Source organism: Coregonus clupeaformis, unplaced genomic scaffold (assembly GCF_020615455.1).
Source record: "Coregonus clupeaformis isolate EN_2021a unplaced genomic scaffold, ASM2061545v1 scaf0140, whole genome shotgun sequence".
NCBI classification, from domain to species: Eukaryota; Metazoa; Chordata; class Actinopteri; order Salmoniformes; family Salmonidae; genus Coregonus; species Coregonus clupeaformis.
Window position 1 is genome coordinate 220001 of NW_025533595.1, and position 14113 is coordinate 234113.

Sequence of the window (14113 nt, forward strand, 5' to 3'; positions counted from 1 at the left end):
ACCAGCCCTATATACCAGCCCTATATACCAGCCCTATATACCAGCCCTATATACCAGCCCTATATCAGCCCTATATACCAGCCCTATATATCAGCCCTATATCAGCCCTATATACCAGCCCTATATACCAGCCCTATATATCTGCCCTATATACCAGCCCTATATACCAGCCCTATATCAGCCCTATATACCAGCCCTATATACCAGCCCTATATACCAGCCCTATATACCAGCCCTATATACCAGCCCTATATATCAGCCCTATATACCAGCCCTATATAATCAGCCCTATATACAAGTACTCTATAAGACTACAGTCAGCGCCTGACTAACCTCACCGTGCAATTAATCATGACTAAACGCAGACTTTCATTTAGTAACGATGATTAATGAAAGCACTGCATATTTCTCTCATTCCATTCTTTATTAAGATTGGCCACAACTGTCAAGGAGTTGCCCCAGATGTTCAGGTAATTACACATATTGTGCAATAGTACAATAACTTAATACTGAAAGTCCTGTGGGCTCACTCCATTGTGTGGATGTCTTCATTTTCGCCAGCTGTGTGCCTCCATCAAAATACAGGTGCAAGGTCAGGAGGACACGCTGAACACGTTGTAGGTGAAGAATTACGTTCTGAGATAGTTGTGTGGCAGTGAAGTAGTCAATTAATTATTGAACTTGGCAAGAGATCAATCGTTCCAGTGAGGTGATCCAATTTCAACGCTGGCACCATATTGAGACACCTATGAAAATATGAATCATTAGCACAACAGGAGGAATTATTCCCATATGTAATTAGCGCACATTTTAATTTATTGAAACTAGCACTTTCTAAACTTGCTTAATTATGTACTTACACTTAATTATACTCTGTTCGTTTGTTTTTAGAGTTGCAGATCGAAAAACATATATATTTTGGGAGATAAAAGTCCACCTGGAATAGAGAGGTCTCTGCTGAGTTGTGTACCGTCTGGTAGGAATTTACTGGATTAGTTCAGTCACAAAATGTGAGATGAACCACATTGTCAATCACCCTGGGGCAGAGGGAGAGAGGAAGACCTGTCAATCAAACTGGGTCTTCAATCGTCCCATTCACATAGCTCCTGGAATTTGCTTCTAATGGTGATGTCTCTGACATTTTAGCACAGGGGCCACGGGAATTGAAAGAGAAAACAGGTTCAGATGATCCTCTTTCTTTCTCTCTGTCCTCAATTTATGTGCGATAACAGTGTAGTTATTTAAAATACATGGTATCATTAAAGTATGGTACTAACCTAGTACCATACTTTAAGTAGGTGTTAGCCATTTTTGACAATAAAGAGGTAGTAAGACAAATTGTAGTAATACTATTATTTGAAAAATTGCCCATTTATTATGGTTTAAAAGGGATAGTTAAAGTGGATTTTTTACAAATTAATTACAAATTAAAAGCTGAAATGTCTTGAGTCAGTAAGTATTCAACCCCTTTGTTATGGCAAGCCTAAATAAGTTCAGGAGTAAAAAAAGTGCTTAAGAAGTCATATAATAAGTTGCATGGACTCACTCTGTGTGTAATAATAGTGTTTAACATGATTTTTGAATGACTACCTCATCTCTGTACCCCACACATACAGATAATTGTAAGTTCCCTCAGTCGACCAGTGAATTTCAAACACAGATTCAACCACAAAGACCAGGGAAGCTTTCCAATGCCTAGCAAAGAAGGGCACCTATTGGTAAAAAAGCAGACATTGAATATCCGTTTGAGCATGGTAAAGTTATTAATTACACTTTGGATGGTGTATCAATACACCCAGTCACTACAAAGATACATGCTTCCTAACTCAGTTGCCGGAGAGGAAGGAAACTGCTCAGGGATTTCACCATGAGGCCATTGATGACTTTAAAACAGTTACAGAGTTCAATGGCTGTGATAGGAGAAAATTGAGGATGGAACAACAAAATTGTAGTTACTCCACAATACTAACCTAATTGACAGAGTGAAAAGAAGGAAGCCTGTATAAAATAAAAAATATTCCAAAACATGCATCCTGTTTGCAACAAGGCACTAAAGTAAAACTGCAAAAAATGTGGCAAAGCAATTAACTTTGTGTCCCGAATACAAAGTGTTATGTTTGGGGCAAATCCAATACAACACATTACGGAGTACCACTCTCCATATTTTTAAGCATAGTGGTGGCTGCATCGTGTTATGGCCATGCTTATAGACGTTAAGGACTAGGGAATGTTTCGGAATGGAGCTAAGCATAGGCAAAATCCATGAGAAAAACCTGGTTCTGCTTTCCACTGGGAGATTATTTCATCTTTCAGCAGGACAATAACCTAAAACATAAGGTCAAATATATACTGGAGTTACTTACCAAGAAGGCAGTGAATGTTCCTGAGTGGCCGAGTTCCAGTTTTGACTTAAATCTGTTTGAAAATCTATGGCAAGACCTGAAGATGGTTGTCTAGCAATGATCAACAACCAACTCGACAGAGCTTGAAGAATTTTGAAAAGACTAATGTGCAAATGTTGCACAATCCAGGTGTGGAAAGCTCTTAAAGACTTACCCAGAAAGACACAGCTGTAATCGCTGACAAAGGTGATTTTAACATGTATTGACTCAGGGGGTTGAATACTTATCTAATCAAGACACTGTATGTTAGTGTTTTATTTTTCATAATTTTATTGCAAATGTTAGAATTTTTCTTCCACTTTGACAGAGTATTTTGTGTAGATCATTGACAAAAAATGTCAATTAAATCCATTTTAATACAACAAAATGTGGAAAAGGTCAAGGGGTGTGAATACTTTCTGAAGGCACTTGAGGTACATTTGAGGTTTGTGTCTAGGTTGAGAGTAATTTACGTTGTCCTGGTCCTGATTTAAATTGTGTCCATTTTTTTTAAATCAGTCACTCCTTGAAAACATCTTCCAAATTAACCCCTAAGGATCAATAAAAGTTGCTTCATAAAAGCTGCTTCCACAATGAATAAACTCGATCTAATGAGGTCCACAAAGAACATCTCAAAATTGCTAATCTGTTAAATTGAAAATGTGCTCCCTGGAAAGATGCTTGGGGATGAAAATAAATCCTGTAGTTGTTGTCATATGTTTCCCTTCTTTCTTCTTTTTGTATTCTGGGCAGCAGCACGGTTTGGAATAAGGTACATACAGTCATTGGTCTTTTGGATTGGTCACTGACACCTCCTGCCCTACAGTCTATTTAGCTCCCATCCTGATCAGCATCTTTATAGTTTATCAGCCTTGGGGTTCAATTTTGTCTTGGATGCTTTTACAAATGAATGCAATCACTGGTGAGCCTTCGCATCCTGATTGCATTGAGGAAACCGAGCTGGGAAACTTTAGTGGATTACAATGCCACAGGATGAAGCACAAACAGCTAACCACGATGGGCTGCCTGGGCTATTGGCACTCTGCACTTGTACTCCGTCTTATTTCACTAAAATAATATAATTGTCTCACATCTTATTGCTTGTAAAGCCATCTTCTTTCTGCGGGCTGTGTAGGTGATCAATGTACTATCTAACAGAATCCATCCTTCCAGGGGATATTGTTTGTTTCTGAAATGATCCTCTGCAGCCGGGCCAGGGTATGATTTGGTGGTGCTTGTATTAGTTTAGTGAGTTGGGTCCTCGTGTTCACACTGAATAATATGGCACTTGTCCCATTTTTCATGTTTTGAGAAGCACTACAGTGTTCCAAGGGAATATACATTTATATAGTCGCTTTGGTGCAACATCACTCTCAGTTTTATAATCGCAAGTCATTCCACTGGTGCATTATGGATACTATTTATTTCCGGTCACACTTTGTTCTCCTTGTGACATGAAATTCAAGAATAATCTAATCAAATTGTATTTGTCACATGCACCGAATACAACAGTAATCAGACGGGGTAGTTGGGTTAAATGTATTTATTGGGTTAAAATGTATCGATTTTAAGTATCATTCATACAGGCTTATTTCAGGAAAAGTGTCTATATTTTACACCATCTAAAAGGGATGTTACTGTAGCTTTGCAGGAAATACAAGCTAAAGTGGAAAAGGCATAGTTTATGAAGCAAATTAGCTCAAATTCAATTGGCAGTATTTATCTGTGATCTATGGGGTGGGGAGGGGGCCTATCATTATCAAACTAGAATGAATTAATTAATGTCACATTGCCAATCCCAATCCCACAGTGCCACCCTATAATTCCACATCATCTAAACAATGATATCAAAAGTGAATTAAGGAGACCTCTGGGGTGGAACGGAGCAACTAATGTGCCAAAAAACGTTTAGAGCCTGCGACCATGGGAACAGGCCCTCAGGAGGCTGGGGGAAAATTGAAGAAGGAAGGGGATCAAGCCGAAGGGAGCTGGGTTTGGCAGGTCAGGTTTTTACCAATTTACTCTGGAGAGCTCAGTGGCAAGTGCCCTGGTTAGACCCTTCCTTCACCATGTTTTTTTTTTTTTGGGGGGGGCTCTGGTGCCCAGACCAGAGAGACAGACACAGTGGTCTTGAGGCAGTGTTCTTCTTGTGGACTCGAAAAGGAAAGCAATGCCAAAATGAAAAGAGGATGCTGATTTAGGGGCCATTTTGTTGAAATATGCCATGACCTATAGTATACTAGCTAGGCAGGCCCTTAGCGATAGTAGCACCCTAATAAGTGTGGAGTATTTGTGAGGACGTACATATTGAGTTACTTTTCCGTACTGAAAAAAAAAAGCCCACCCTTTATGCTAATCTCCATCTAAATGTATTCATCATTCACTTGTTTTGTGCCATGGGCTTTATTGTATTAGGAGGAAACCAAAAATGCCAGATTGTTCCTTGATATTATCAGAAATTGATTTAGCTATGTATTTCCATATTTGAGACTTTCCTTCGGTCCGTTGTTCGTCAGTTGTAGAGGTCTAGCCTTACCCTGTTCGTGAGAGGGGGACGTTCTAGCAGAAAGAGAGCCCAAATCAAAATCCTCTGAGTTTAGCTCCAGGGCACATGCTATATGCTTTATTAGGGGGGTCAGAGATGCATACCGCTTTTTGCAATTAAACTGTCAAACTTATGACATCTGTAAATCTCTCTCTCTCTCGCTCCCTCTACCTCTCAATTCCAATTTTTGTTGTATTCCGCCCATGCAATCCCAGACCTGACCACTATTTGGGTAGCACAGGAAGTGGAACTGTAACACAAAGTTCACTTGTAATTGGTCACGGTCACGCTAACCAAACAGGAAGGAATCTGCAACTGATTAGAATTCTTCCTCCTGCAATAACAGTCCCCAAATTAATTACGTTCAGGGGTCTATTCCCACTATTGGTTTTCCTGTTTTGAAGCTGTTTCATAGAGGACCAATCCCCAGACAACAAAGCCCCGTTTTCAATAACAGGAGAGACATACCGGGCAGTGTTGAGCAAGCAGACACACATCCATCTCCGTCCAGACAGAGAGAGCCCCAGCGCTCAGACTCAGTCAACGACAGACACACATCCATGCGCCCACCTGTGTGTGTGTGTTGACTTAAGGTCATGTATGCATAAAGGTAATGAGAAAAGGTTTAATGTTAGCAACTTGACAGAAGTCAATGCTTTAATATGTTAACTGTATAATTTTGGTGGGAGCACTGCTATTGAAAAAGGCGTTAACATACAATTGTACATTTAATTTGTGAGTGTGTTTTAACATAGTAAATTAGAATGACAGCAGTAAAAATGTTGAAATATTGCACTGTACAGTACATTTCAAATAGAAAAAGCTTTGAAGCTCAAAAATGGAGAGACTGCACCTCATCTTCACACAGCGCTGTGCATGTTAAAAAATAAATGAATGCAGAACAATGTTTTTGATGTTCCATATTTACATTTGTATGGTGACTTACATTACACCTACTTCCCTGGTTTTGGAACTAATCCGATTGACATGGAAATGGGAACTAGATTTGACAGAGTTGAGAGGGAGAATTTCCAGGTTCTTCTTCTGAAAATGTGCTGGAAACTGATTTTGGGAATCCTTTGGTTTTGATGGTATTGGTGCTGGGATTACACAACCTCTTTAAACTCCAATAATGAGTCCCTTTTCTCAGAAAACAAAAGGTTCTACATGCTGGACACATTCTCCACAGTCCAGAGGCTAATCAAGAACAAATTTAGCAAATATTCAGAAAATGTGCGACAACACAACCAAAACAGCCTACAAACAGACAAGCGTATTATTGTTACAATTTTTTAAGGATATTTAAGCCATGTGCAGGGCTTCGATTGATTTATTGAGTTGGTTTTGATAAGACCACTTTTAGTTCAAAGCATAAGACAAACAGTTCTACTGAAAATGCTCTGTAGTATATTTGACTTCACACAGACAGTTGTTTTTATTATCAACTCCCAGCTTAATCAGTATGAAAAGTTGGCAAAAATCACTTTATTTTTGATAGTGCAATCACAAAACTATTGACTCCAACAAAAGTTTGTCCATGCCCAAAAAAACATGAATTGATTGACAGGGTAGAGCAAAACGTGACGTTGTTAATTCACTAAATAATAACATTATTATTGTGTGCAAAATAAGGAAAACAAATTAACATGCTTGAATAATGCCGTAAACAATTGCGTGAACAGCTCAGATTTAAATATGAACCCTTAACTGATACAGTAGGTGAACCATCATAGGATTAGATCACTCTTATTAACATAATATGTTATCATTATGCAATTATTGTTATTATGCTACATTCCGCTATAATAAATGACTACATCAAACCAAATTGTGTTAGTAAATGTTTGCTGTGAGATGCAGAAAACATGCCTAACATCAGCGCAGAGTTATTTCATCATCTAAAGCAAAACTATTTAAGAAAAGTCAATATACAACACAGTATAACTTTATTTTCTCTAAACAGTATATTTTAAGCCAGTTCAGGCATGAAATAAGATAGCTTTGCATCATATTACATTTCCTTTTCATAAAGTTTTTTTAAGAGTTACTGTGAGTGATCGAATGTTCTAGTCTAGAGTAAAAAAACTACTGGTAAATAAAACACATTAAATGAGGTACACAAGCTTCCTGCTCTTTAAAAAGGCAAGTCCTTATCTGCAACAAATCGTCCATTTGATCTTAAACAGCATTTTAAAATCATCACTTACCAATTCCTTACTTTACGTAAACAGCCATTTCAGCATTTGTTGTCTCTCATTGGAGATGAAAATTGAGGAATGGCCTGGAAATTGGAAACATCTAGAATACAATCCTGGAGAAAGGAAATCAAAGTTAAATGAGATCATGCATGCCAAGAAAATGTTTCACCAAAGGGCAAAAAGGAAGCTGAAGATAACAGAGGATTAAGCACATAGTGTTGTGTTACTGGAAGCTGTTATGAGTGTGCTTCTAATGTGTACAAGTGTGTGTGCACTGTAGACAGACATAGTTACATGTCAAAATGCATTTGGTTAAAAATAATTTCAATAGTGCCACTGCTTTGTCAATAGTTTTTGCTAAATCAAATCAAATTGTATTTGTCACATGCGCCGAATACAACAGGTGTAGAGCTTACAGTGAAATGCTTACCTACAAGCCCTTAACCAACAATGCAGTTTTAAGAAAAATAAGTGTTAAGTAAAAAATAGATAAGTAAACAATAACAAATAATGAAAGAGCAGCAGTAAAATTACAGTAGCGAGGCTATATACAGGGGGTACCGGTACAGAGTCAATGTGCGGGTGCACAGGTTAGTCGAGGTAATTGAGGTAATATGTACATGTACAGTGAGGGAAAAAAGTATTTGATCCCCTGCTGATTTTGTAAGTTTGCCCACTGACAAAGAAATGATCAGTCTATAATTTTAATGGTAGGTTTATTTGAACAGTGAGAGACAGAATAACAACAAAAAAATCCAGAAAAACGCATGTCAAAAATGTTATAAATTGATTTGCATTTTAATGAGGGAAATAAGTATTTGACCCCTCTGCAAAACATGACTTAGTACTTGGTGGCAAAACCAATTGTCATGCTGGAATACCCATCCACGACCCATTTTCAATGCCCTGGCAGGGGATCAAATACTTTTTTCCCTCACTGTAGGTAGAGTTAAAGTGACTATGCATAGATAACAAAAAGAGAGTAGTAGCAGCGTAAAAGAGGGGGGGTGTAGAGGTCCTGGATGGCAGGAAGCTTGGCCCCAGTGATGTACTGGGCCGTACGCACTGTGTCAGAGGCTGAGCAGTTGCCACACCAGGCAGTGATGCAACCAGTCAGGATGCTCTCGATGGTGCAGCTGTAGAACTTCTTGAGGATCTGAGGACCCATGCCAAATATTTTCAGTCTCCTGAGGGGGAATAGGCTTTGTCGTGCCCTCTTCACGACTGTCTTGGTGTGTTTGGACCATGATAGTTTGTTGGTGATGTGGATACCATGGAGCTTGAAGCTCTCAACCTACTCCACTACAGCCCTGTCGATGAGAATGGGGGCATGTTTGGTCCTCTTTTTTTTCCTGTAGTCCACAATCATCTCGTTTGTCTTGATCACGTTGAGGGAGAGGTTGTTGTCCTGGCACCACACGGCCAGGTCTCTGACCTCCTCCCTATAGGCTGTCTCATCGTTGTCGGTGATCAGGCCTACCACTGTTGTGTCGTCAGCAAACTTAATGATGGTGTTTGAGTCGTGCCTGGCCATGCAGTCATGGGTGAACAGGGAGTACAGGAGGGGACTGAGCACACACCCCTGAGGAGCCCCCGTATTGAGGATAAGCGTGGCAGATGTGTTGTTGCCTACCCTTACCACCTGTGGGCGGCCCGTCAGGAAGTCCAGGATCCAGTTGCAGAGGTAGGTGTTTAGTCCCAGGGTCCTTAGCTTAGTGATGAGCTTTGAGGGCACTATGATGTTGAACGCTGAGCTGTAGTCAATGAATAGAATTCCCACGTAGGTGTTCCTTTTGTCCAGGTGGGAAAGGGAAGTGTGGAGTGCAATAGAGATTGCATCATCTGTGGATCTGTTGGGGCGGTATGCAAATTAATATGCCACTTAGCAGACGCTTTTATCCAAAGCGACTTACAGTCATGCGTGCATACATTTTTGTGTATGGGTGGTCCCGGTGATCGAACCCACTACCCTGGTGTTACAAGTGCCGTGCTCTACCAGCTGAGCTACAGAGGACTACAAATTGGAGTAGGTCTAGGGTTTCTGGGACAATGGTGTTGATGTGAGCCATGACCAGCCTTTCAAAGCACTTCATGGCTACAGACGTCAGTGCTACGGGTCGGTAGTCATTTAGGAAGGTTACCTTAGTGTTCTTGGGCACAGGGACTATGGTGGTCTGCTTGAAACATGTTGGTATTACAGACTCAGTCAGGGACAGGTTGAAAATGTCAGTGAAGACACTTGCCAGTTCGTCAGCGAATGCTCGGAGTACACGTCCTGGTAATCCGTCTGGCCCTGCGGCCTTGTGAATGTTGACCTGTTTAAAGGTCTTACATCAGCTACGGAGAGCGTGATCACACAGTTGTCCGGAATAGCTGATGCTATCCTGCATGCTTCAGTGTTGCTTGCCTCGAAGCGGGCATATAAGTAATTTAGCTCGTCTGGTAGGCTCGTGTCACTGGGCAGCTCACGGCTGTGCTTCCCTTTGTAGTCTGTAATAGTTTGCAAGCCCTGCCACATCCGACGAGCGTCGGAGCTGGTGTAGTACGACTCAATCTTAGTCCTGTATTGACGCTTTGCCTGTTTGATGGTTCGTTGGAGGGCATAGCGGGATTTCTTATAAGTGTCCGGGTTAGAGTCCCGCTCCTTGAAAGCGGCAGCTCTACCCTTTAGCTCAGTGCGGATGCTGTAATCCATGGCTTCTGGTTGGGGTATGTACGTACGGTCACTGTGGGGACGACGTCATCGATGCACTTATTGATGAAGCCAGTGACTGATGTGGTGTACTCCTCAATGCCATCAGAAGAATCCCAGAACATATTCCAGTCTGTGCTAGCAAAACAGTCCTGTAGCTTAGCATCTGCGTCATCTGACCACTTTTTTATTGACCGAGTCACTGGTGCTTCCTGCTTTAGTTTTTGCTTGTAAGCAGGAATCCGGAGGATAGAGTTATGGTCAGATTTGCCAAATGGAGGGCGAGGGAGAGCTTTGTACGCGTCTCTGTGTGTGGAGTAAAGGTGGTCTAGAGTTTTTTTTCCCTCTGGTTGCACATTTAACATGCTGGTAGAAATGAGGTAAAACGGATTTAAGTTTCCCTGCATTAAAGTCCCCGGCCACTAGGAGCGCCGCCTCTCGATGAGCGTTTTCCTGTTCGCTAATGGCCTTATACAACTCATTGAGTGTGGTCTTAGTGCCAGCATCGGTTTGTGGTGGTAAATAGAGAGCTACGAAAAATATAGATGAAAACTCTCTTGGTAAATAGTGTGGTCTACAGCTTATCATGAGATACTCAACCTCAGGCGAGCAAAACCTAGAGACTTCCTTAATATTATATTTCATGCACCAGCTGTTGTTTACAAATATACACAGACCGCCACCCCTTGTCTTACCGGAGGCAGCTGTTCTATCTTACCGATGCAACGTATATCCCGCCAGCAGTATGTTATCCATGTCGTCGTTCAGCCACGACTCGGTGAAACATAAGATATTACAGTTTTTAATGTCCCGTTGATAGGATTTCCGTGATCTTAGTTTGTCTATTTTGTTATCCAATGATTGTACGTTGGCTAATAGGACTGATGGTAGAGGCAGATTACGCACTCGCCGTCGGATCCTTACAAGGCACCCCGACCTACGTCCCCAATATCTCTGTCTCTTTCTCATGTGAATGACAGGGATTTGGGCCTTGTCGGGTGTCTGAAGAAAATCCTTCGCGTCCGACTCGTTAAAGAAAAAAACGTCATCCAGTACGAGGTGAGTAATCGCTGTCCCGATATCCAGAAGCTCTTTTCGGTCATAAGAGACGGTGGCAGAAACATTATGTACAAAATAGGTTACAAATAACACACAATAATAATAATATCCAGAAGTAATAACGCGAAAAAACACGCACAATGGCACAATTGGTTAGGAGCCAGCAAAACGGCAGCCATCTCCTTCGGCGCCATTATTGTAGTGTCTTTGTGAGTTTAAGTGGTGCACCGCAAAAAATACACTCTGACTGTATCGAGTTCCAATGACTCATATCTACAGTACCAAAAATAAATTCACTTCAAAAGGCTGAGCCTCTGAGCCAGATACACCCAGCCAGCTTGTGCTATGAAGATTGACAGGCAGAACGCTGTTTCAGTATGCCGTGTACACAAAAAGAGTCAAGACAAACCAAACACAAAACATAATGCCAAGGGAATCTCCTCTGGTGTTCATGGATATTGTCAGTTCTAGGCTGTACTGTGTGGAGTATGAATACATGGAGAAGGAACACATTTTCAGGCCAGATATTTTGCTGACTTTATATGTACTGTTTAATCGCTTAATTCTAGCTCGATATTATGCGGTTTCAAAACAGAATGGTGGGGTGTCTGGCTTGTGTTGATTCAGTTTAACCCCGCATTTACCCTCGCAGGCATCTTGCCGGTGTACGTCTATTTGAAAGTCAAAAGAGTGTGATCAAGAGAATCATGACAGACCAGTTTCCAGGACAGAGGTGAAGAGAGAGTACATGACAGACCAGTTTCCAGAACATTCTCCCCTGGGTCGAGAGAGAAGACAGGGAAACCAGGGTTCTCACATTTAGTGGCTTGCAAAAGTATTCATCCCCCTTGGCGTTTTTCCTATTTTGTTACATTATAAACTGTAATTTAAATTGATTTTTATTTGGATTTCATGCAATGGACATACATAAAATAGTCCAAATTGGTGAAGTGAAATGAAAAAAATAACTTGTTTCAAAACATTCAAAAGAAATAAATAACGGAAAACTGATGCGTGCATTTGTATTCACCCCCTTTGCTATGAAGCCCCTAAATAAGATCTGGTGCAACCAATTACCTTCAGAAGTCACATAATTTGATAAATAAAGTGTCACATGATCTGTCACATGATCTCAGTATATATACACCTGTTCTCAAAGGCCCCAGAGTCTGCAACACCACTAAGCAAGGGGCACCACCAAGCAAGCGGCACCATGAAGACCAAGGAGCTCTCCAAACAGGTCAGGGACAAAGTTGTGGAGAAGTACAGATCAGGGTTGGGATATAAAAAAATATCAGAAACTTTGAACATCCCACGGAGCACCATTAAATCCATTATTAAAAAATTGAAAGAATATGGCACCACAACAAACCTGCCAAGAGAGGGCCGCCAAAACTCACGGACCAGGCAAGGAGGGCATTAATCAGAGAGGCAACAAAGAGACCAAAGTAACCCTGAAGGAGCTGCAAAGCTCTACAGCGGAGATTGGAGTATCTGTCCATAGGACCACTTTAAGCCGTACACTCCACAGAGCTGGGCTTTACAGAAGAGTGGCCAGAAAATAGCCATTGCGTAAAGAAAAAAAGGCATGTGGGAGACTCCCCAAACATATGGAAGAAGGTACTCCGGTCAGATGAGACTAAAATTGAGCTTTTTGGCCATCAAGGAAAACGCTATGTCTGGCGCAAACCCAACACAGACCCTGATGCCATGTCCCCCACACAGACCCTGATGCCATGTCCCCCAACACAGACCCTGATCCCCTGTCCCCCACACAGACCCTGATCCCCTGTCCCCCACACAGACCCTGATCCCATGTCCTCCACACAGACCCTGATCCCCTGTCCCCCACACAGACCCTGATGCCATGTCCCCCACACAGACCCTGATCCCATGTCCCCCACACAGACCCTGATCTCATGTCCCCCACACAGACCCTGATCCCCTGTCCCCACACAGACCCTGATGCCATGTCCCCCACACAGACCCTGATGCCATGTCCCCAACACAGACCCTGATCCCCTGTCCCCCACACAGACCCTGATGCCATGTCCCCCCCACAGACCCTGATCCCATGTCCCCCACACAGACCCTGATCATACTCCCGAGTGGCGCAGTGGTCTAAGGTGCTGCATCGCAGTGCTAGCTGTGCCACTAGAGATCCTGGTTCGAATCCAGGCTCTGTCGTAGCCGGCCGTGACCGGGAGTCCCATGGGGCGGCACACAATTGTCCAGGGTAGGGGAGGGAATGGCCGGCAGGGATGTAGCTCAGTTGGTAGAGCATGGCGTTTGCAATGCCAGGGTTGTGGGTTCGATTCCCAGTATGAAAAAAATAAAAAATAATGTATGCACTCACTAACTGTAAGTGGCTCTGGATAAGAGCGTCAGCTAAATGACGTAAATGTAATGTCCCCCACACATACCCTGATCCCCTGTCCCCCACACACAGACCCTGATCCCATTCCCCCCCACACAGACCCTGATCCCATTCCCCCCCACACAGACCCTGATCCTTCCACTGTACTCCATCAGATATGACTTGGGAGATGGGAGAAATGGAGCTTTCAAAGGATACTGTGTTAGGATACCTATTTCACTTGCACCATCCAGACTTCTTAATCTGAAACCAAAATATTTTAGAGCGCAGATGTTTATTTATTTATTTAATAAATATAGCTTTGTTTAGGAGGGAATTATTCTTTTTTAAAGATGTTTTCTTTTGAGTTACAGAGAATTGGCCATTTTAGATGATGTCATGGGAGCAGAATAGGTGTGTCATCTTCTCCACAATTACCTGGTATTTCCTATCGCCATAAAACACTTCAGAAAGAATACCATTCCAGCAGCAATATTTCCTGCAAGCAAAAACCTGTTTGAATACATGTTTCTTACCTCTTTTTCCCTCCTCATCAACTTACTGTCCTGACATCAATTCAATTAGACTTTTACAAGATATTGTACTGGCTTTTGTTGCAACCAAAATGTCCCAGTTGGATAAATAATAATGTATACAAAATTATAAGCACATTTAAAGTGAAACTTTGATTTAATTAAATGCTACTGTAGCTATGCAAGCATTAAACTAACCCCAACTAAACCCAAGCCCCCTCCCCTACTTCTGTCAGCTACAACCTGATACATCAGAGTTAATCATTAGACGGACAAAAATACATGAAATAGAAAGTAATGTGTGAAGTGTCCTCGGAATAACCAAAACAACTTATCATTTGGATTTCCT

General features: G+C 41.7%; 1 long non-coding RNA gene across 1 annotated transcript; it reads right to left on the reverse strand.

The window, feature by feature from the left end:
• Positions 1 to 611: 611 nt before the first annotated feature.
• LOC121549606 lies at positions 612 to 7195 on the reverse strand. Its single transcript, XR_005996841.1, has 3 exons — positions 7134 to 7195; positions 861 to 1037; positions 612 to 746 (listed from the first exon to the last, which is right to left on the reverse strand). It is a non-coding gene; the product is annotated as an uncharacterized LOC121549606 (long non-coding RNA).
• Positions 7196 to 14113: the final 6918 nt, after the last annotated feature.